At 33.7% G+C, this 21,603-nt stretch overlaps 1 long non-coding RNA gene across 1 annotated transcript in view; it reads right to left on the minus strand.

Moving 5' to 3' along the window:
- Window positions 1–1,751: 1,751 nt before the first annotated feature.
- Window positions 1,752–21,603, minus strand: part of LOC102006132 — a 42,956-nt gene continuing 23,104 nt past the window's right edge. The window contains exons 2-4 of the long non-coding RNA XR_260655.1: window positions 4,309–4,416; window positions 3,973–4,049; window positions 1,752–1,983 (exon numbers count right to left, since the gene is read on the minus strand). This is a non-coding gene — a long non-coding RNA (uncharacterized LOC102006132). The remainder of the gene's footprint in view (window positions 1,984–3,972; window positions 4,050–4,308; window positions 4,417–21,603) is intronic.

Consider the following 21,603-nt stretch of genomic DNA (forward strand, 5'->3'; position numbering starts at 1 on the left):
ACCTAAAATATTTACAGCCATCCAGTAGCACCTTCATTTCTATATTCAATGACCTATTCCATGGAAACAATTTTATTGAAAAATATGCTTGAAAATGTTTCCAAGACAGTAATGAAATTATTTCCTTCAAATGAGAAATACTGTGCATTCACTTCTATACTAGATTACTCAGTATGATGCAATCAGCTTTATGATGTGATAAGCATTTATCCAATAATCAGGAAAATGTGGATATGAGACTGTTAAGTGCAATCCTCAGAAGTAAGTGAAATCGGTAGACATATTATGAGCATGGTTAGCAAATAATAAAATAGATAAATTTACAAGAATTTATATCATCTATTTGATGTGATGCTGCTGCTGCACTTTCAATCTGCATTCTTAGTTTCAGTATGTATTTTTCTTCTAATTATCCACAACTTAAACATGAGTACCCACATGACAGCTGCTCATTCTAACCTCCTGGAAGAGAACAAGTACCTTTGGTCCCCAAGTACAACTTGTCCTCAGAAGGAAGTTGTTCATAGTAAGTCAGATAAAAATATTAATAACTCTTCAGAAGGGTGAAGTCTAATGTTATTCTGTTAGTGAATTTTTTCCTAACTTCTGCCCCATCTTCTTTTTCCCTTCTTATTCTTCTTCTTCTTCATTTAAGTAAATAAGCTAAAATTCCATACCTGATGTGGGGTGGGTAGTAAAGAATTACAAGTCTCATGCTTATTCTAGATTGTGTCGTGCTTTGCAATACAATTAACACAAGCTACATGTGACCATTGGAGTGCAAACAGAGATATGCTGTTAATTTAAAATGCATCCTCATTTTCAAGCACTTAGTATGAAAAGAAAGAATTAAGTACTTTAAAATAATTTTGTATTTTGATAACTTATTGATCCCATGACATTTTCGGTTAAATAAAATGTTTACAGACGTGTTTCACCTTTTCATACTTACTCTTGAATATAGCTTCCAGAAAAATTACAATTATGTTTAACTCGCATTATATTTCTCATCTATCTATCTATCTATCTATCTATCTATCTATCTATATGCATACTGACACAATCTGCCTTGCTGTGTATTTCTCATAGGGATTTAAGGCTGTGGTTGTTAGGTGGTGAAGAAATTGCCATTTTATGTGTATGTTCTCTCTCAATTTCTTTCAGTTCTAGAGACTGCTTATAGAACCTATGGAATATCAAAATAAAGAATTAAATGTTTAAAATCTGTAAGATACAGGAATAAAGTCTGCTTCTTACATTTGAAATTAATGCTGAGGTAACACTCAGTGATGTGAACATTGTATCTCAGTTATTATCGTAAATAGCCTGAGGACATATTTTTGGCTTAGTGAATTTTATTTCTTGTAGCAGACCAAAAGGCATCTATTCCAATGGACTTCATCATGAATTTATAGATTAACTTAGTAAGTCTGAATAGGCTATGAGAAGTACACAGGAAATGGAAGAGTGCTGTAAGTTGTGAGGCATTGGCCAGAAGTATATATGAGATGGATATGCAGAGCTATGGGGCATTGGAGCCACACAACCAAAACCTCCTAGAATAAATGGTTAGAGATTAGAAGATAGCCCACAGGGCCACAAATCCAAGTAGGATTACAATCCATTGCCTTAAGGAATGAATGCTCCGGCCCTTGTTCTTCCCATATGCTCTAATTTATTATTTAGATTCCAAGTTCAGTTATATAACAGATCACCTTGACTTTCCCCTGTCTTTTCCTGTACTCTTGTCCTTTAACTTCACCTTACATGGATTCCTGCACTGATGTCCTTCCTCTATCTTTTATCCTTCCTTCCTGGTTCCATAAATAAAAACCGTGCAAAACTTGAGTTTAGGGCTGTCCTGAGGAGACTTTCACACTGAAGGGGCTCGGTTAGGGGAGTCCCTCTGGGTCTTCTTGGAGTTTGAATTGGACATGGACTCCATGTAGTTTTTCATCCTTTGTGCCATGCCACAGTCGTGAACTATGACAGGAAGTCAGAAATCATCAATCAAAACAGATCCTTGAGCTGGGGATATAGCTCAGTGGCATAAGCGCTTGCCTGGCAAGCGGAAGGTCGTGAGTTCGATCCCCAGTACTGCAAAACAAACAAACAAACAAAAAAAAAACCAAAACAAAACAAAACAAAAAAAAAACAGATCCTTGAAAGAGAAACCCCTGTTGTGAGTAGCATCATCAGTAGTTGATCTAACAATATCTGAATTTTGAGAAAGGCTCCAAATTAATTGTCTATGTTGGAAATTGCCATGACATAAATTCACTACATTTGCAATTCATGTAAGACCTCCAAAATAACCAGTGACAAAACATATGAATATACAAACACACGCGCATACACACATGTAGAATGAGACATTGCTCCTGCTTTCCTGGTGTGGTCTATATTCCAATATAAAATACACTGACAAGTGGACAAATAAAATTTTCTAAATAGTCAATTAAAAAAAAATGACATTATAGGTTACAAAAATGTCCACAATTATTCACAACTTCCCTTTGAGATGGTAACTTCTAGGCCATCACATAAAGAAATGGAATCTATTTCTCCACTCTGATCCTATGTTGTAACTTGTTTTGACCCCCAGGTTACTGTGAACCATGTTGTACCAGTTCCAAAACCAAGCCCCTGAGGCTTTGTATGCTTTTAAATTATGGAACGCTGACACTACCAGATGGTAAAGCCCAGTGGAAATGATAAATGACACCCTCTTAAAGCAGGCAATTTCACCAGTTTCTTAGCTGAGCTCAAGTGCATGAACAAGCCCAGCTGAGGCCAGTTGTGCATGCCTTCACAGAATCACATTCATTATAATGAGTGATAATAAATGATATTTGTTTTAAATCACTTGGTTTGAGGCTGGCTGGTTAAGCAGCCATGGATAAGTGACTCAAAAACCACTTTGAAAACATCAGTGGTGGTAACGGATCCAGACAATAATCATGAAATTATTTTGAAATCATAGATACGCAATACAAATGATGGCAGAAATCACTATTGAGATATTGGTACAAGTAGTAAGAGGAAATATGTAGTGTACATGCTGGAAAAAGGAACAGTAATTGCTAAAAAAAACAGAAATTGGGAAAGGGTGGTAGTTTGAACCATAATACCTAAAGAACTCAGGAAAATCCTTACAGTATAAATTAAAATATGTACCCTGAAATAAAAGATAAATGAAGGATCTCCTAATGTATTAAACATAATTTCTAGATATTAATTAACAAATACAATATTTTACTGAGATACCTGAAAGGTCCCCTATGGAAAGAAAACCATTATATTCATGATCAGAGGGCTATAATATTACAGATTCTAATTTCTAATTAACCACAAATTCACCACAATATCCACGACTATTCTAATTTTACTCATAATGTGATATGAAATGCTATATTTTTGTATACAAATATTTAAACAAAGAGTAATGGAAGACTTTTATTTGAAAATTTAAGACTTCTTATAAGGCAACAGTAATTAAGGTATTGATGCAAAGACAGAAAATTAGACCAACTGTTTAGTCCACACACAGAGAAATATTTTTTAAATGTTAGAGCTATCATTACTGATGAGAATGATACTATACTGTGTAAAAGTAGTGTAAGGATAGAGGGAAAACATGTTTCCATAGGAAAACACGTGAGCAAATCTGTTTTATAAAAAATTTATAAAATTATGTGAGAGATTTGGTACACAGCACAGAACTTTAAAGCAATTATAAGATATAAGTAGTGTCTATGAAATGAGGAAAGGAAAATGTTTAAATAATAATGAAAATTTTAAAAATGTGTGTTAGAAAGAAATATTTCAATACTTTCAACAAGGTCTACATGTGCATATAATACTCAACATGGAAAACCAAAACCAGAAACCCAAACAGAAACTAAAAGTGAAATTTTACAAAAGCTAATGTTACACATTTCATTGGTGGGAATATGACTTAGCCATAAATACCTGAAAAACTGCCTACATTGACTTGCAATCCAGAAAATGCTCATATCACCTCTCACCATTCATATCTTCTCAGCTATCTGCCAAAAATAAACAAAAGAACCTATGTACAGGATTTAGTAATAACTTGAATGATGAACTCTATTATATTTTGTTTTTAGATATTTACTTTTGAAAGTGAAAATTCAAGGCACAGTTAATCTGTGATGGCAATTTTTTCCTAGAAATATTACTATACATGTGAACCAAGAGACTAATACAGGATTGTGTGACTATCATGCTGAGTCAATTCCTGTGAGTTAAGAAATGCCTAACAGATAATTAATAAGGCACACTTACATATCTTTGTGGTGTTTTCAGAGATGATTGAGACATAGGCCAGTAAACTCAGGGCTAAGAGGAAGACACATCCACTTTGCTGGTGGTATCAACCAATAATCTTGTAACCTGGATGGAACAAAAGGGAAAGAAAAAGGAAGTTCCCACCACACACATATCTTTGAAAAGTACCATTCAGTGTGAACAAGTGTGTCTTTTGGCTAGCTTCACCTGTTGATGTCACACTCCAGTTTCTTCATCCTTTCCTGGAGAAATTATACCAGTGACTCTCCAGGGTGCTTCCATGCTTTAGGTCTTAGACTAGTGTTGTATCCTTTACTGCTTCTGTTCTGCGGCTTCATGAATTGAGTAATTACTGGACGCTTCAGCTCTACAGCACGGAGTTGGCCTGTGAAATCTGGCCAGCTGTGAAATCTCCTGTCTCTGATCCTGTTAAGTCGACCTAATAAACACTGTGAAATCTCCTGTCTCTGATCCTGTTAAGTCGACCTAATAAACACCTTGCACAATTTATATATTCTATCAATTCTATTCCTCTATAATACCTAATACAGATTACAGGTAGTATTCTAGTTTTTTATAAAAGAAAAACCGGAACAAATCAAATTATTCATTAAAGAATAGAGAGCAAATTAATGTTGTTTTTATTGATTTTGTTTTTGGTATCAGGAATCAAACTCAGGACCTTGTGCTTGCCAGGCAGGTGCTTATGACACTAAGCTATATCCCTGACCCTTTAATATTGTTTTTAAATGGTGAAATATTTTGGAGCTAAGTGAACTACAGTATGGCTGAGTAGTCTGTGCATCAGAGTGAGAAACAAAGGATGCCACAAAATAATTTCTTGCAGTATGAATTAATTTACATACAATTCAGAATATGCAAAACTAAGCAATGCTATATAAGATGCAATTCACAAGTAGAAGGAATAGCATTCTGCAACCAAAAAGAATACACACAATAGATGAATGCCTATCAAATGTATTTGGCACAGTAAAATAAAAATGACATAGGAAAGACTAGATTTTTATACACTACAAAATCTGCAGGGAAAGAGAGTGAATTGCCTTCAAAATAGCAAAAGAGAACATTTTATGGTGACAGAAATGTTCTATATCTTTTGATTTTAGATCTGGATGTTTTAAGAATATGTATTTGCTCAATCTATTAAACCGTACCTCTAAGTAAACCTAATACTTTAAAAATAGCTAAACAATACAATATTTGAAATTCAGATAGCAATGAAATCATACACAGAGGAAATAACAGACACAAATTTGGAATAACGTTACCCTATATGAGGGCCAAAAGGAAGATGACATTAGACAAAATTGAAAATTTAAAGTTCCTGGTTAACCTCTGTTTCTTAAACTGAACTCATTATGAAAAGTTGTTTTATTAGCATTACTTTATGTTATGATTAAGTAGTGTGAATGAATAAATAACAAAACTATAAAAATAATATCTAGGGTAGAGATAAAACAGAAAAAATATAAAGTATACAAAATAAAAAAATTCAGTTAACCAAGAAATTAGGCAAGTTAAAAAGTTAATGTAAAATAACAATAACCAGAGCACACCAATCAGAATGACTTATTACTGACATGAGAAATAAGAATTATTATTTTATCGGGATTAAAAAAATGTAACGAGATTTATCAACACAAGTGTACCCTACAGTATTGCTAACTATGTGTACATTATAGAGCAGACCTAGAACACTGTCTGTTTCACAGGAAGCTTAACTTTACCCTTCCTTCATCTTGTGCAAACCAATATTCTATTTCATTCTTCTATGAATTTCCCTGTTTTAGATCTTTCAAATAAGTAAAATTTTGCAGCATTTGTCTTTTGTTCCTGGAGTATTTACTGATCATAATGTCTTCATAGTTCATACATAATGCAACATAGATGCTGCGTTTTATATTCCTTCCAACAGTGTCCTAAAGTTCTCCACAAACTCATTAACAGTTGTCATTATTTTACCTGCTTTTCCTCCTTCTCTCCCTTCCTTTCTCCTTCCTTTTTTTCTTTCCTTCCTCCTTTTCTTTCTTTCTCTCTTCCTTTCTTTCTGCTTTACTTTTATCTTTTCTCCCTTATTCCCTTCATTATGTATTTTGTACTTTATTTTTCTTTTATAGTAGCCGCCCAAACGGGCCTATGGCAATATCTCATTTTGTTTCCTTTTTCTCTGGTGACTAGTGGCATTGAATAATCTTTCATATACATGTTGGTCAGTTTTATGCTTTCTGCTTTTTGAGGGGGGAAATCTATTCAAGTCCTTTGCCCATTTTTTGGTTGAGATATTTTATTCTGTTTGCTTTGTTTTCGCCATTGAGTTGCAGGAATTTCCTCTATTCTGGGAGCACTAAGCCTTTATCAGATACCCGAGTTGCACATATTTTCCACCATATGTAGGATTCCTTTTCATTTTGAGGAATGTTTCCTTCTCTGTGCAAGAAGATATTTAGGCAACATTTAAGCAACACCTAGAAATATGATAAAACTGAGAAAATCATACAAGTTAGGATGTAATGAGCTATTAATTATAACTGAAGTAATGGGGGGGTTGTACAATATTGTCTGATAGTAAAAGCAGAATACAGAAAAGCAAAATACATTAAACTTCATTATCTCATAATGTTTTGTAGTCATATTTCTTACCTGTAGAGGAAATTTTACTAATATTACTAATTGTTTTTTTTTTTTTTTTTTTTTTTTTTTTTTTTTTTTTTGGTTTTTCTCCGGTACCGGGAACCGAACTCACGACCTTGCGCTTGCCAGGCAGGCACTTTGCCTCTGAGCTAAATCCCCAGCCCCTAATATTACTAATTGTAAAGGAAGCATTTATTTTAAATGGAACACATTATTTTAGCAGTAGTGATTATGACTTGTAAAATCCAATTATGCTCAGTAATACTTTTACATAAAAATATCATGTAAACTTGTGGAATATGAACCCTATATTTCCCATGTCCATCTACTCATCTTTTTGTATGTAAGTATGTAGAGATAACTGAGCTAATGTTATTTTATTTACTAATATTTTCTGCTCTGTTAAAACATTTGATTGAGTAGGATATCCTATGGATACATTTCTGAGTTGAGAGGAAAGAAAAACTCCAATACCTGAGATCATATAAAGAGAATACTCAAAATTACCAGTATTCAACACATAAATATTGTGTCATAAGTCATCACAATATTATTTCATGCAGAATATCCACTCACCTAGGTTCTGACTACTATTTCTAAAATCGAAGACAGTCTTGTGGAAGCTCTCACACAGGATATGTGTTTACATGTTCTTCCCTCATTCTATTCTTCTTTCATTGTCAGTGGGTTGAATTTCAAGTATTTTTAAGAGTGTTCAAATAAAAGCTACTTTGTGAAGTTTTTCTAACTTCACAAGATGAATTAATCATTTTCTCTTTTTTACTCCCCCAAGGCTTTATTGTAATGAGTGTCTAGCAAATATTAGATCCTCAATAATGATAATCACCTTTTGCAATTTCAGCTTTAGTTCTTGTTTCCCATTATTACAGTGTTAAACAGTTTTTCTCCCCTGCTCCTCTATGACCTCTAAATTGCAGTCTTTTTATTTCTAGGGTTTAGTCTAGCACTTAGTACATAACTAGCCATTCAATAAAAGTTTGTCCCCAAAAGAAAGGAATGATGCCTTCATAAAATGTTGGGGGAAGAAATGTATATCAAAAGGATCACCTACATTAAATGTCTCCCCCTTTTTCCTATATGGAAAATATATTGGTATTAAGGAAGAGATTTCCATAAAGATGTAAATGGAATAAATGGGGAAGAATATTCTTAAAGGTTAATAAAATAAAATTTATTTTCTTTAAGAACATGGGATAGGACAATCTGATTCTTATATTATTCCAACTGTAGTTCTATAAATTCAAATTGACCACCAATTATACGCATCATACTGTCTTTTGGTTGCCATATCTTCATAGATATTATACATACTTTCTAATTTCTTCTAATTAGGGAAAGAAGACACATCAATTTTTAAGGAAAATTGAACAAAAGTTCGAATACATTATTTGTACCTGTCTCTTCTGATAAAGAACATAACACAACACAAAAAAATAAAACAATATAATCAGGCATCGACAATCTTTAACCTATATTTTTGCTATATCCTGGGCTACCAGTTACTCAAGAAAAGTGTGGTTAAAAATACTTTGGTATTATCTTTGTCTACACGTTCATGTATTTATAATGTATATTTGGGACTATATGTTTATATGTATATGTGCACATATGTATAGATATATCTCTCTATACATGATTATTCTATATGCCTAAGATAACTATTTGCTTAACTCTGTGAATATAGATACTGACTTTTTTCTAAAATAATTTTAGTAAAGCATATATATTTTATTTACTTTATGTAATTATTTATCTTACTATATATTATTTTTCTGTAACAATGTAGAGTTATTATTTCTAATTAAATATTGTTTCACTTCAATAAAGTAATACCCTTTCAGGTATTATTGTATTGAACACAAGACCCAATGTGGACCCAAATGACAGTTTGCTGTCAATATGAAGGTACCTGGACAGGGCAGGTGTGTTTGTTATTTTCTTTCATTGCTGAGACAAAATACCCAACACCCAAAATTAAGGAAGGAAAGGCTTAAGTAGCTCACAGTTGTGGAGATTTCAGTCCATACCCGACTGACTCCAAGGCAGAGTTTGGCACATGGAAGAGGGCAACAATTTGTGGCAGTGGAAAATAGCAAAAGTAGCAAGAGCCCAAAGGGAGGAGCAGCAGCGAACAAGCCTCTCTTTTCCTCCCTTGTATTGTATACAGGCTGCCCACCCTGGGGTGAATGTAGCGCTCACACCCATAATCTCAGCATTGGACCATAAATCAGTCATAAACTCTAGAAGCCTGCCCCATGACTGCATGAGGCTTTGGGGGGACATCCAGACATAAACCATATCAGCAGGTAAGCTAAATACTCTCTTTTTTCCTTCTAGAGAGTTATGTACTATTCCAGTGATAGGGATCAGTGGCTCAATTAGTAAACAGTGCTCATAACGGTTGTAAAATTGGATATGTTTCTGAAAAGTCTACTTCCCGGGGGAACACCATTTGTAGTTTCCTGCTGTTGCAAATGAAGATAACTTATACCAATTTATTTGAAGAAACAGCATCTGCTCAGGTAAGAAATACATGTACAGCTTCCTTCCCTAATAGTTCCATCAGTGATGAGAAGGACTGTTGCACAGGAATTCATCACAGTGTGTACTGTACAGCCATCCTTAGAACAGCTGAAGCAAACTCCTTCTGGAGCTACTGTTTTCAGATTTACTTTTTAAGCCTACAATTCTCCCTAAAACATCGACTAATCATTTTGAAGGTTATTTTCTTGACCTTTCCCTGCTTGTATGTCTTCAGTGCCTCCCTATGCAGGCATTTTTTTCCCAAACAAAGAGTAGACAAAGTTTGTATAAGATCTTAAATAATAGATAAGGTCATTAGAGGAAAAAAATCACTGTACATCTTAACTTGCAAGCAGATGTTCTGCTATGTCCTTGTCAATCTAATATAAGTACTTAGAACATCTCTGCCATTCTCCCAGTATCTTAGGTTAAACACGAAATTCTGTGGTCTCATATTTATAGGCCTAATGGATATTTCAGCCCTTCTGAGATACACATATATTTTGTTTGTTTGCTTTTGTTTTTGTTTTTCTTCTGGTACCAGGAATTGAACCTACAACCTTGCACTTGCCAGGCAGGTGCTGTGCTGCTGAGCTAAATCCCCAGCCCCCCCTTTTTTTTTTTTCGCGCTAGGAATTGAACTCTTGACCTTGCACTTGCCAGGTAAACGCTTGTGCCACTGAGTTATACACCTGAGATACACATATTTTAGGAGATGAGCGTCCTTAATATGTCCTAATTTGGATAATTTAAAGCATCGTTTATTTTTGGTCTAATTTCAGATTCCTAGTCACAATATCTCTAATGCTTTTACCAAATTAATACTCCCAAATCAATACTCATTCACACCTCTATTGTTGATAAAGTTTGATTCCATAAAACTCACAGGAAAGTTAAATTCCACTTGTATAGGAAGTTATACATGATCTGATAACAAAGTTTCTTGCTCCATTAATAATATTTCCTCACCCTATACTGAGCTTCAAACACATTAAATAGCTATGATTTGTCAAACATGTCTCTTTTTCATGCTTCTGGGTTTCTTTTTTCTTGCTATTCTATCTGTCTGAAAGTGGCTTCTGTCCTTATCAAAGTTTTTCCTCCAATTCTCTTCCTTTAAGGCTTTGTTCCAAGGTCACCTATTTTTGTCCTGATTCAATCATCTCCTCCTTTTTAGCACAGTGCTGTCATGATGTGCTCCTACATCTAGCATTTGCAATAGACTCAAATTAAAATTTACATGATTTCTTTCAAAACTGAGTGATAGAGAATACAAAACAATATATTCTTTGTGTTTTTTTCCTTTAAAGAGCCTGACATATCAATTATTTAATAATATTTGCCAAAAGAATAATTCCTTTTCTTGTTCCACATTAATCATAAAGCATTAGCAAAAGTAAACATATGAAGAGTGGTTATGCAAGTATAAATGGTGATGGATTCTGTGTTGCTTGCTTTAGTTAAATAAACAAATGTAAATAAAATGAGGGAACTAAGCCAACTTGGTTTTTCTTATTTATTTATTTTTTCTAATGCTTGTAACTTTACTCTATTATGTTTATGATTTATCAGTTCATAACGTTTGTCTCTTAATGACTGTGCATGCTAAATATGGAAAATGAGCTCTTCATAATGTGAGAAAAATATATTTTTTCTTTTAATATTTACTCTGTAATGAAGGAATAAATAATGGGCTATTATAAACAAAGACAGCAAATAATGCAAATATCCTTGCAGCTAATCCTCAAGGAAAGGATATAAATAGTATGAAAGTGAGCATAGAACATCAACAAATTCTCAGAAAATAATTGATAACTAATAAGGACCATGTGAAACTACAAACAATGTCAGTAGATATTTCAAAAATGTAGATTGTTAAAATCTCCAATTATCGTTGTTTTTGCCTCTTAAGTTCAGAAAGTTCAAAATCAGTAGTCACAGTTGAGCATTAAGTATTTGGCAAACCTGATGGAAAGCACTGTTCATTGCAAGAAAAACTGCTGCCACCTCTTTTGAAAGTATTGTGGCAGTTTACTCTAAGAAGCACGGAAATTTTTATAGTTCTTTTCTCACTAATTCTACCTATAAAACCCCATAAAAATATAGTGCCAAGTGAAACTTATAAGTGTACTGGATCAAAATCTCCTTATGATAAGGAAGTAACTGCAAGAAATCAAGCTTTTTAGACCATGAAATTGCTATTACACATTTACATTATTAGTAAGGACTTTGGGGATAAGAATTGTTAAAAATATAAAACTAACAATTTAGATATGTGTTTCATTTTAACCTACTATAGCAAATGTGCATTTTTTAAGCTCTCTATAGTACATAACCACAACTTCCTGGCTAAAACACATCGAATATCTCATTATTTTGGAGAGCTGACATCTCAGCTGAGTTTCAGTAGACCAGAGCCAAGGAGTGTGCTCCTTTCTGGAGGCTCTGCAAGGGAATTCATTTCCTTGTCTTTTGTGCCTTCTGGAGGTTCCTCACATTCCTTGGTTGATGTATCTCTCCCTCTTTAAATGCAGTCATGGCAAACTGGGTGCTCTTATTTCATTTTTTGTGTGCCATTTCTGTGACAACCTTCTGTATCCATCTTTTTCATTTAAATGTCCTTTTAGATTACACTGGGTATATATGGATAATCCAGGAAATTCTCCTTGTTCTATGATCAATAGATTACAATTTTAACTTTATCTATGCAAAAGTTAGTAAGCTAAGAAATAAAGACAACATTTATGAACTATTATACATTACAGAAAACCCCAATTTGTGCTGGCATTGAAAGCAAATTAATGAAAGGTAGGAGAAGAAGGTATGAACTAACAGAGAATTCATCATTACTGGCAGAAAATAGACTTGAAAATACCAGCTGAAATGAGACCCGAGATTGCAGGGAGCCTGCTAGGCAAGAGAGTATGGGAGAACAAAGGAATGGGTGGCTTGATCTGGAAAAGTGAAAGATTGCCCAAAAATCTATCAGAATAAACCTTGGGGTAGATGCAGGCAACACTACTTTTGATTACTATAGGCTGTTGTTCAAGTATTTTAGATATATAATCTTTATCAGTGTGATGGTTAAATATATGAGTGTGATGGCTAATTGTGGTTTCGATTTGAGTAAGAAACCCCTGGCAGATTAGTTTTGGGTATGTCTGGATGGCTGACTTTTTGAAGAGGAAAGATCCAACTTGCATGTAAGTGGCACCAACCAATAGGCTTGTAGGATGGATGGCATAAGAAGGGAAAGAAAGAGAAAGTCTTATTTCTGCTCCAATCTTCACCACTCCCTTGAATGTCTGTATCCAGGATTATGTTGTTGGGTTGCAGACTCTTTAGCCTTCCAGATCACAATCTTCAGCCTTCAGAAATGTAAACTCTTTGGCTTCCCAGTATAAACTCACACAAGAGTCTTTGAATTTGTCTGGATCCTGGGCTAGGGATTTAGCTCAGCGGCAAAACGCCTGCCTGGCAAGTGCAAGGTTGTGAGTTCGGTTCCTGGTACCGGAGAAAAACCAAAAAAAAACGAAAAAAATGAATTTGTCTGGATCCTTTGACCATCCAGTGCACCAATGTCTCTTAATTCATATACATCTTCTTCTGTGACCATTGTATGCATAATTTACATATTTGACATATATTACATTATATGTATAAAGTTTCTTTAGTGAACCCTAAGGGATATAATAAGTCAACTTGACTAGTCTTGTGTTGCAAAAATGTAAGCATTGTTTGTGCCTACATTTATGAGTTGCCATTAGATAAGATTAGCATTTAAACATATAAACTCAGTAGTTTATACTCCCTAATCCACCTAAAGGCCTCAGTAGAGCAAAGGGCAGACAAAAGAGAAATCTGACCTATTTTACTTCCTATCTCCCTATTTGAATGGAGCATTTCATCTTGACCACCAAATTCCTAAGTCTCCAATGTACAGACACTAAATTTTGGATCATTTCAGCCTGTACTCTCATGTGAGCCATTTTCCTCTTAATAGATAATTGTTCTACTCCTTCGGTTTCTTTGAAGAACCCCGACTAATATAAGCATTAATGATGTTAAACAGTTTAGCTACCAAAGATTCTGTTAGGGAGATTTTTATCTTATCTATTTGTATCTATACCCTAGCATAATATTGTACATGTCATGGTGATTAGTCCATTTGTAATTCACAAAATCAATTTATATTTTTGCAGCTATAATGCTTTTAATAAAATAAAATATAATAAAATATTGGAATCTTAAACATTGTTTCTTAAACTTTCTTGGGGATGGATATGTTAGAACGTATGTGCTTGCATGTTTTAACTGGATGTATACTAGATTTCTCATTTTTTTGCCAGTGTTATAAAAGTTTGAGTCATTGCTTTAGCATCCATATAGACAATGGTTACTCTTTAAAGAGCAAATTGAATTTCGTCATATTGGCCCATATTGGCTAAATTGTAGCCAAATGTTCATGATTTCCTAGAATTCTGCATTGTAAATTTATTTGTGGGTAACTTCTAACATTTATTTTTTCATGACATATATTTCTCAGTTTCCTTAGTGATTTAAAAATTATTTAATTTAAAAAAAATTCAAAATTTTAAACTACTGTAAGTATTTTTCAGTATAATAGAAATTAAAATGACAAAGATCTATGTTACAGGTGAAAAGTATCTTCTTTCAGTGGTTTGTTTTCCTGATGTTTCAGAGAACACAGCAAGAGAGGAAAATTTTTCTTGAAGATCAAAAGACCTTCAAATTTCTAACATTTAAAAGTGAATAGAATAAAAATAATTTATATGAGTACCTTATATAATAATAAAAGCATTAAATAACTATTAAGTTTTAAGTGTGAGCACTATAAATGTCAAGTTTTCAAATCTGGAAAAATATCAAGTAATTAATAAGTGTTGTCTGATTTAAAACACCCAAAGGGTCTGTGCAAAAAATAAATATCAGTTGATACATTTTTGTGTCAATTTTAGAAGTTTAACTAAGTGACTCAGCAGGAGACCAGGGTCCTCACTTTGTAAACATTCTAGTCCCTGACAATCAGTAAAAATGTTAGGAAGGAAGATTAACTGCTATTAGAATAAGATCCACATAAGGCTTTTCCACTATGTGTTAGGGCTAGCTCACTTTTCTTCTTATTGTGGTATTGAATTATGACATTCCCAAGGAAGGAAACCTAGTCACAACCACTCAAGTCCATGGAGATTTGAACATGAAAATCATTCAAGGCCACTTATAAAATACCAAAAGCAAAGCATTCATAAATTATTAGTTCCTTTCTAACTCCTGTTAAAATACTGACTTCTTCACAGATATCAAGTATTTGCTCAAAACAAATATTTAAGAGTTCGATATTGGTCATGCTCTAAAAATGGAATTTCAATTCATAAATCTTGGTATCCATACAGATTATCAAGAAACACTAAGTATATGCAAAACTTTCTGCCAATTTAAAACATAATTTATTTTGTAAAACTTGGAATTTCTCTTAGTGTAGTTTCTACCCTCTCAAAAAAAATCATGCACCTTACCTCTCTAAAGTATCACAAAGCAGAATTAAAGGAAAAATCTGAGAATAATAGTATAGACAGTACCAGAGGTAGTATATTTGATATCCACATACTAGCTTGGGTAAGGTTGTAACTATCATTTATTACTTTTTAAGAAATAACAGACAGAATAGGTCTTCTGAATAAACCACATTTTAGAGATTTTTGTTTTAGAGATTATCTTTAATTTATAAGGATCATCTGTAATACCTAGTGTCTATTTCTTACCTTGCTTTTCTGATCACAGCCTTGATCTCTGCAGAGGAACCTTGGAACTATATTTCAATCATGTTTTCCAGTCTGACATTCTAACTATGTTAGAGAAACTGCACTATTTTCTGCTTTAAAACCATTCCTCGAAAAATTTCCTTGAGCTAATGTGAGAACAGATCATGTGATTGTGTGTTTATATCTGTAATTACTTGCCAAACTTTCCTTTGCTCCAGGAAATTAAATAACATGGTGAACTTACGTAAGTTATTAAGAACATACAAAATTCCAGTTTTACTCTGATGTAATTTAATGTCTTTGTTTTATGGCTTAATATCTGAATTTATACAAAAATAATTCTATACAGCCTTAAACATTTTCTTATGGATAACTTATTCTTATTACCAGAATTATTACTTAAATGGTAGGAAAAATATATTATGAATCATATTTTGTAGGTAATGATTTTTTGGAGCAGACATTTATTATATATTCTTTCCAGTTCCATTCTATAGATTTAGTTATGTTAGTACTGTAAATGCAATATAAAAAGCATAGTGAAAATATGGTGCAATTATGTTCTATTAAAGAGAAATATTAGTTTCCTCATAAATTAGAATATAAAATAAGTAAATCTTTTTGGTTAAGGTATGTGAGTCTTCTGAAAATGTTTTAACTTTTCAAGAAAAGACAAATTTTCATTTATTTGCAAACTGTGTTAACTTACTTATCCAAGCTACGGTGAGGGACATTACAAATTAGCTACAGAGAGACATACTCAGCCATCTTTATCTTAAGGCTGTTGTATATTTTTTGCATAACTACATACTTGATTTTAAAAATTTGTTTAATGTGGGATGAAACTCAAAACAATAGAATTTGTTTTGCTTTCACCTACACTTGGAAATATCAGTGGCTGCACTACTGTTTGATAACAGTTGGTGGGAACTTTAGGAAAATAAAATTCGATAAGGGGAAATTAGAGGCTGGAAGACATTAAGGAAGTTCTGTAAAGAAGGTGAATGTCAGACAAGAGGTTCTTAAATAGAAAAACTATCCAGAAATGAATACCGATTCTAGAAACAAAGGATGAACTGCTCATGAGGTAAATGTAAATAATAAAGGAGAGAAACTGAATATTAAAAGAATGGAATAAGATAAGGATGGGTGAGACGTGTTCATTTGGCATTCTGTAACAACTGCAAGCAGTAAAATTTTCCCCAATTACCAAGGTCTTAAACTTTTGAAATGTAGAGCCTGATTCTCTTATGCATACCCCATAGCAGTTGCTCACTGAAGTTTCAATAAATATATAACTTCAAAACTTAAAAACACCGTAATATATATCAGAGTTGAGAATGGAAATCAGAACAGCGATGCTTTAATAATTGAGAAAATCCTCGGTAAACCAGAACAAATCATCTATATAGAATAAGACTATGCCAAGATTGTTAAACATGTCATTGTTTACATTCCTAAAAATATTCAACACCTGTTATCCGGTGATGGCAGAGATGGTCTTCATTATACCTGTGAGTCTAGGAGAGAAAAATCAACAATATTCCACTTTAATTAGCAGAATAAAACTCTTTAAAGAAACCTTGAATGTTGCACTGTTCTTGCATTTAAAAAGAGCGTCACCTGAACAAGACCAACAAGTACTCTTCTGAGGCCCTTAGACAATCCTTAGCTGATTGGTTGGATTCGAGTAGGAAGCAGCTGTGCAGGCAAATTGTTTTGCATTTGAATATGGATTTTTATGGGATTACATAGCTTTTGTAAATAAACCTGAATCAGTGCTACACCTGTGCTCTCAGAATGTTGCGGAAATTTTTAGATGGCAGTTCTTCTTTGATTAAAATGCATTATTGTGAACTTGTTTTGAGACAAATTCTTGCCTTGGCATTGTCCCATGTGTTTGCGAAGCATAAACTCACGGATGAAGTGTTCAGCAAATCTTGAGAATGCTAATGACAGGAAAAGCATCATGCAATTTCAAGGACAGAGTAGAGAAAAACTATGCTGGGAAAAAATTTTCAGCGTACAAAGTCAAAAATGCAGTTTGAGTAACATTAAGCAAATAAAGAAAAAGAATATGAAAGCATGGCTCTGTGAAAAGTGCCTAGGTTTGGAATCAGATTCAAGTGCACACCGCATGCAAATATCTTTGTGACCTCAGCAAACCTCTTTTTTCTAAACACACTTTTATCACCTCTAAATGGTTGTAAATATTTTATGTTATAGTAATTTAAAAAGTACATTAAGACTCTGACACATTTTGAACTTCTATTAAATTGTATATACTTGTTCTTTATAAATCTTTCACTATTATTATGCAATGTTCCCTATGTGATGGACCTAAACCTGCCTTGCACCTTAGTCACAAGGTATTTGTGGCCACATCTCTCTGTTTCCATGGCACCAAGTGATGTGCTTTCTTTACTAGTATGATAGTATCCCTCAGATTAATTTAGAAAATTTTCACCTTTAGGTCAGTATTTGTAACCTAAGCAGTGGTCATTGCAAACTAGAATAAGAAGATAACTACTGCATTTCTTCTGTGATACACATATGATTTTCACAGGTTTCCTTTTAGCTATACGTATAGATTTTTTTCTACTTTTCTTTCTACAATTTTCAATTGCAGTACTTTTCTTATTCCATTTTTTTCATTATTACTGTTGGCATTTATTATCAATATGTTTAAATGAATTGTCTGAAAATCTTAATATAGATTTACAAAAGTATAAACTTAATTCATAGTTTAATTCCTAAACAAAACAAAAAATAATAATTATCTGATGTCACATACTATCCACAGATACGAACTACAAGTAGTTTAGTTACATTATTTTCCATTTTAGACAATATAATTCTTGGTCTGTTTAATAATTATATGTATTTAATTTACTCAAATGATTGCTATTTTCATTACTCAATATTCTTTCTCGCACCTTTGATTATAATGTTTTTTGATTGGTTTATTAGTACATGGGTGGTACATAATGCTTACATTCTTTGTGGGAAACTGGACATGTATATTACACATCTTAATTACTTTTCTCATCCCCTTTACTCCCCTCCCTCATACCCTATAGTTTAGGACAGAATTTTTCTAATTTATATATATAGTTTAAACATTTGTTCATGGCAGGTAGAACCCTTAAATGACTTTTGATGACTCTCTTCTTTCTTAGTTCAGTTGGTTTTCTTTGTATGTTGATTAAAGTGATGAATATGATGACATATCTTTCCCATGCTTATATTATATGCCACAAATATGTTTAGTAGAGTAAAACTTTGATACTTATAAAAGGCAGCAGATTGCTTTAGGAAGTGGCAGAAGCTAGAATTTAGAGATTAAAATGTGAGAGAAGTTCGATGTGAGAAGTGTGAGTCAAACTCTCCATCCGTGACTTTGAACTGGAGGTCAGAGATCAAGGTCAGAGAGCAGTATTTTAGTCATTTACCCACAGCTGAGATAAAATACCTGACGCTTGCAATTTAAACATAAAGAGTGTGATTTGGGCTCATGATTTCAGCCCATGGTCCACTGTGGCAGCTGGAAAACAGAGTCAGAGAGACAGGGAGATGAGAGAGAGAGGAGGGGGGAGAGATGTTGTGGGCAGTTCTTCCCACTAGGCCCCTATTATGAGGTTTTACCTACATAACTCATCAATGAATTAATCCACTAATGGGTATCACACCCTTATTATAACCCAGTCACCTTCCAAACACATGAGACTTTTGTGGTGCACTTTATTTTATTTATGTTTCAGAGTTTATTTTTATTATTAAAAACCAGAAAACAAGTTTTGTGGGACAATTTAAATCTAAACAATAACAAGCAGCTTCTAGGTGCTGAGAACAATCGCTAACCAACAGAAAACAGTGACATCAATGTTGTAGCATCCAGGAGTACATTCATAACAAAGTGACCTGCGTCAGAAGTGGATTTTTCCCTGGAGCCCATCCCTGCTGACACCTTATTTTCCATCTCAGGGGAACCTACGCAGAGAAATCTATCCAGGCTGTCTGTTTCCTCACTTACACTACAAAGAGATAAAAAATGGGAGTAGTTTTAAACCCTTGAGTTGTGACAGTTTGTAAGAAAACTTACATGTCTTTGGTGAGTTTCTACTAGGGTTAAATTCTCCCAGATTCCTATACATATTTACGTATTATTGTTTTCCCCAAACTTTAAAGATGTTATTTCAATATTTTGACAAGAGTTTTTAGCAGGCATTTTACCTTATTATGGTTCACTTATAAATAATTGTTTTCCTGCTTGCTTTGTAGTCTTTTTATTTAATTATAAAACAATATGGCTAGATGTAGACTTCCTTTTCTTTTTCTCTCCCTCTTTCCCTCCTGTCCCTCCTCCTTGCCTTCCTCCCCTCATTCTTCCCTTTCTTTCCACCTCCCCCTGTCTCCTTCCCTCTATCTATCCCTATATCCACCTCCTTATTTTCCATCTTTCTTTTTTATCTATAATGCTTTTCAGGAATTTTGCATTTTAACTGAGAAATTTCTCTGTCACAATATTATTTTAAAAATTGTATTATTTCTAACTCATGACTTAGTTTAGGAATCTACAAATTGAACTTTGTCCTACATTGATTTTCAAAGTTTTATTTGTTATTCTTTATGCAGTTGAAGTAAGTAAAGTACAGGTCCTTGGGGATGGGTGTTAAGAAGATAGCACCATCTTAGTACTCTTTACCTGTATCATGGGTGGTACATAATGCTTACATTCTTTGTGGGAAATTGGACACGTATATTACACATCTTTTTTCTGTATCAATCCAGTTCTTTAGTTTTTGCTATATCAGTGATGGCTTTAATAAATCCGTGATTTTTTTCCCTTAATTTTTGCCAGATCAGTGACAGTTTTAGTAAAAATTTTGTTGCATAACTTGCTATCTTTTTCAGAAGGGGAGTTTTGAAGCTATTCTTTTTCTGTCTTACAAAATACATGAGTACAAATGCCCTGTTATGCCATTCAGGTTGCTATTGAAGTGTTGCAGGAGCAGTGGAGAGTGTCATCAATGACATCACCCCATGTGCCTTTGTTACAGTTGCATTATCAGTAGTGTGGAGAGTAAATTGTAGCATGCCCTGAGCAGGGACAAAGGATCAAACATCATTCAGAGAGTGGTAATGTAGATTGGAAATAAAAGACTAGGAACCTCTGAGTGCTCAGCACAAGGAGAACTTTTAAATTGACTACAAGAGTAAGAGGTGAAATCTGTTCAGAATTTCAGTTGGATTTTTATTTACTAGGTTAGTGTTTTAAAAGAGTTGTTATTAGTCCAGCAGAGAAAGGGACTCAGTAGGACATGGTAGTTGTATTATCCCTGAGAAAAATTAGGACAATTAACATCTTGCCTTTGAAATGCCCCATTGGTTTTCTCAGGCCTCTTACCAAGTCTTGAGGACACTATAAACACACAGAAACTGATTTTCCCAGACAGCTACAATCAGGTGGACTGGAGTTATCTCTAGAAACTGCCTTCCTGGCTCTTTGCTAAGGTAGCTGCTCCTTGGAATGCTGGCCATATAGTAGAACAAAACAAACTAATGATGTCATGCTATGTAATTACCAGGAGGTGCTGTTGTTTGATATTCACCCACCTTGAAATTTTGCCAAATGAAGAAGCTATACACCTTTTGCTGATCTTGGGAGCACTCCCGTTGGACCCTTATATTGCTTCTCATGAATACTTTCCTGCTGTTATCAATTAACCTTGCTCTCCCCTGTTAGTACCTGTTACTAAGTCTAACTAATCCTTCTCTCTCTCAAACTCTCAGCATCCCCCTGCACTTTCTCAGAATACTTGGGCTTTGGATGAGATAATGGTGTTCCCAACATAACTATTTGCACTTATGCATTTTGACAGAGTTGTTTCACTAGATGTTTGAAGTTATTAAAGTTCAGAACAAAAGAACCCTCAGATTTGTTTTTATTAGCAGTATGTTGATTACACAGAGCAATGGTTTTCACTGTGCTACTTACATCCATTCATAACATACTTTGATCATGCCCACTCTCTTTACGCTCCTTCCACTGGTTCTCTTCCTCTTCTAATTCATGTTGTTATTTTTTTTTTTTCTTTTTCTGGATTGCACATATGAGAGAAAACATACAGTGCATGTCTTTATGAGTTTGGCTTATTTCACTTAATATGATGATCTCCACTTCCATCCATTTTCTTGCAAAGGTTATGAATTTGTTCATTTTGGCTAAATAATTTGCTCATATTCATATATGTATCACATTTTCTTATTCATTCTCTAATGGAAAGCTAGACTGAGGCTATAACTTGGCTAT

The sequence above is a fragment of the Chinchilla lanigera genome, unplaced genomic scaffold (assembly GCF_000276665.1).
Source record: "Chinchilla lanigera isolate Chin_1 unplaced genomic scaffold, ChiLan1.0 scaffold00018, whole genome shotgun sequence".
Taxonomy (NCBI): Eukaryota; Metazoa; Chordata; class Mammalia; order Rodentia; family Chinchillidae; genus Chinchilla; species Chinchilla lanigera.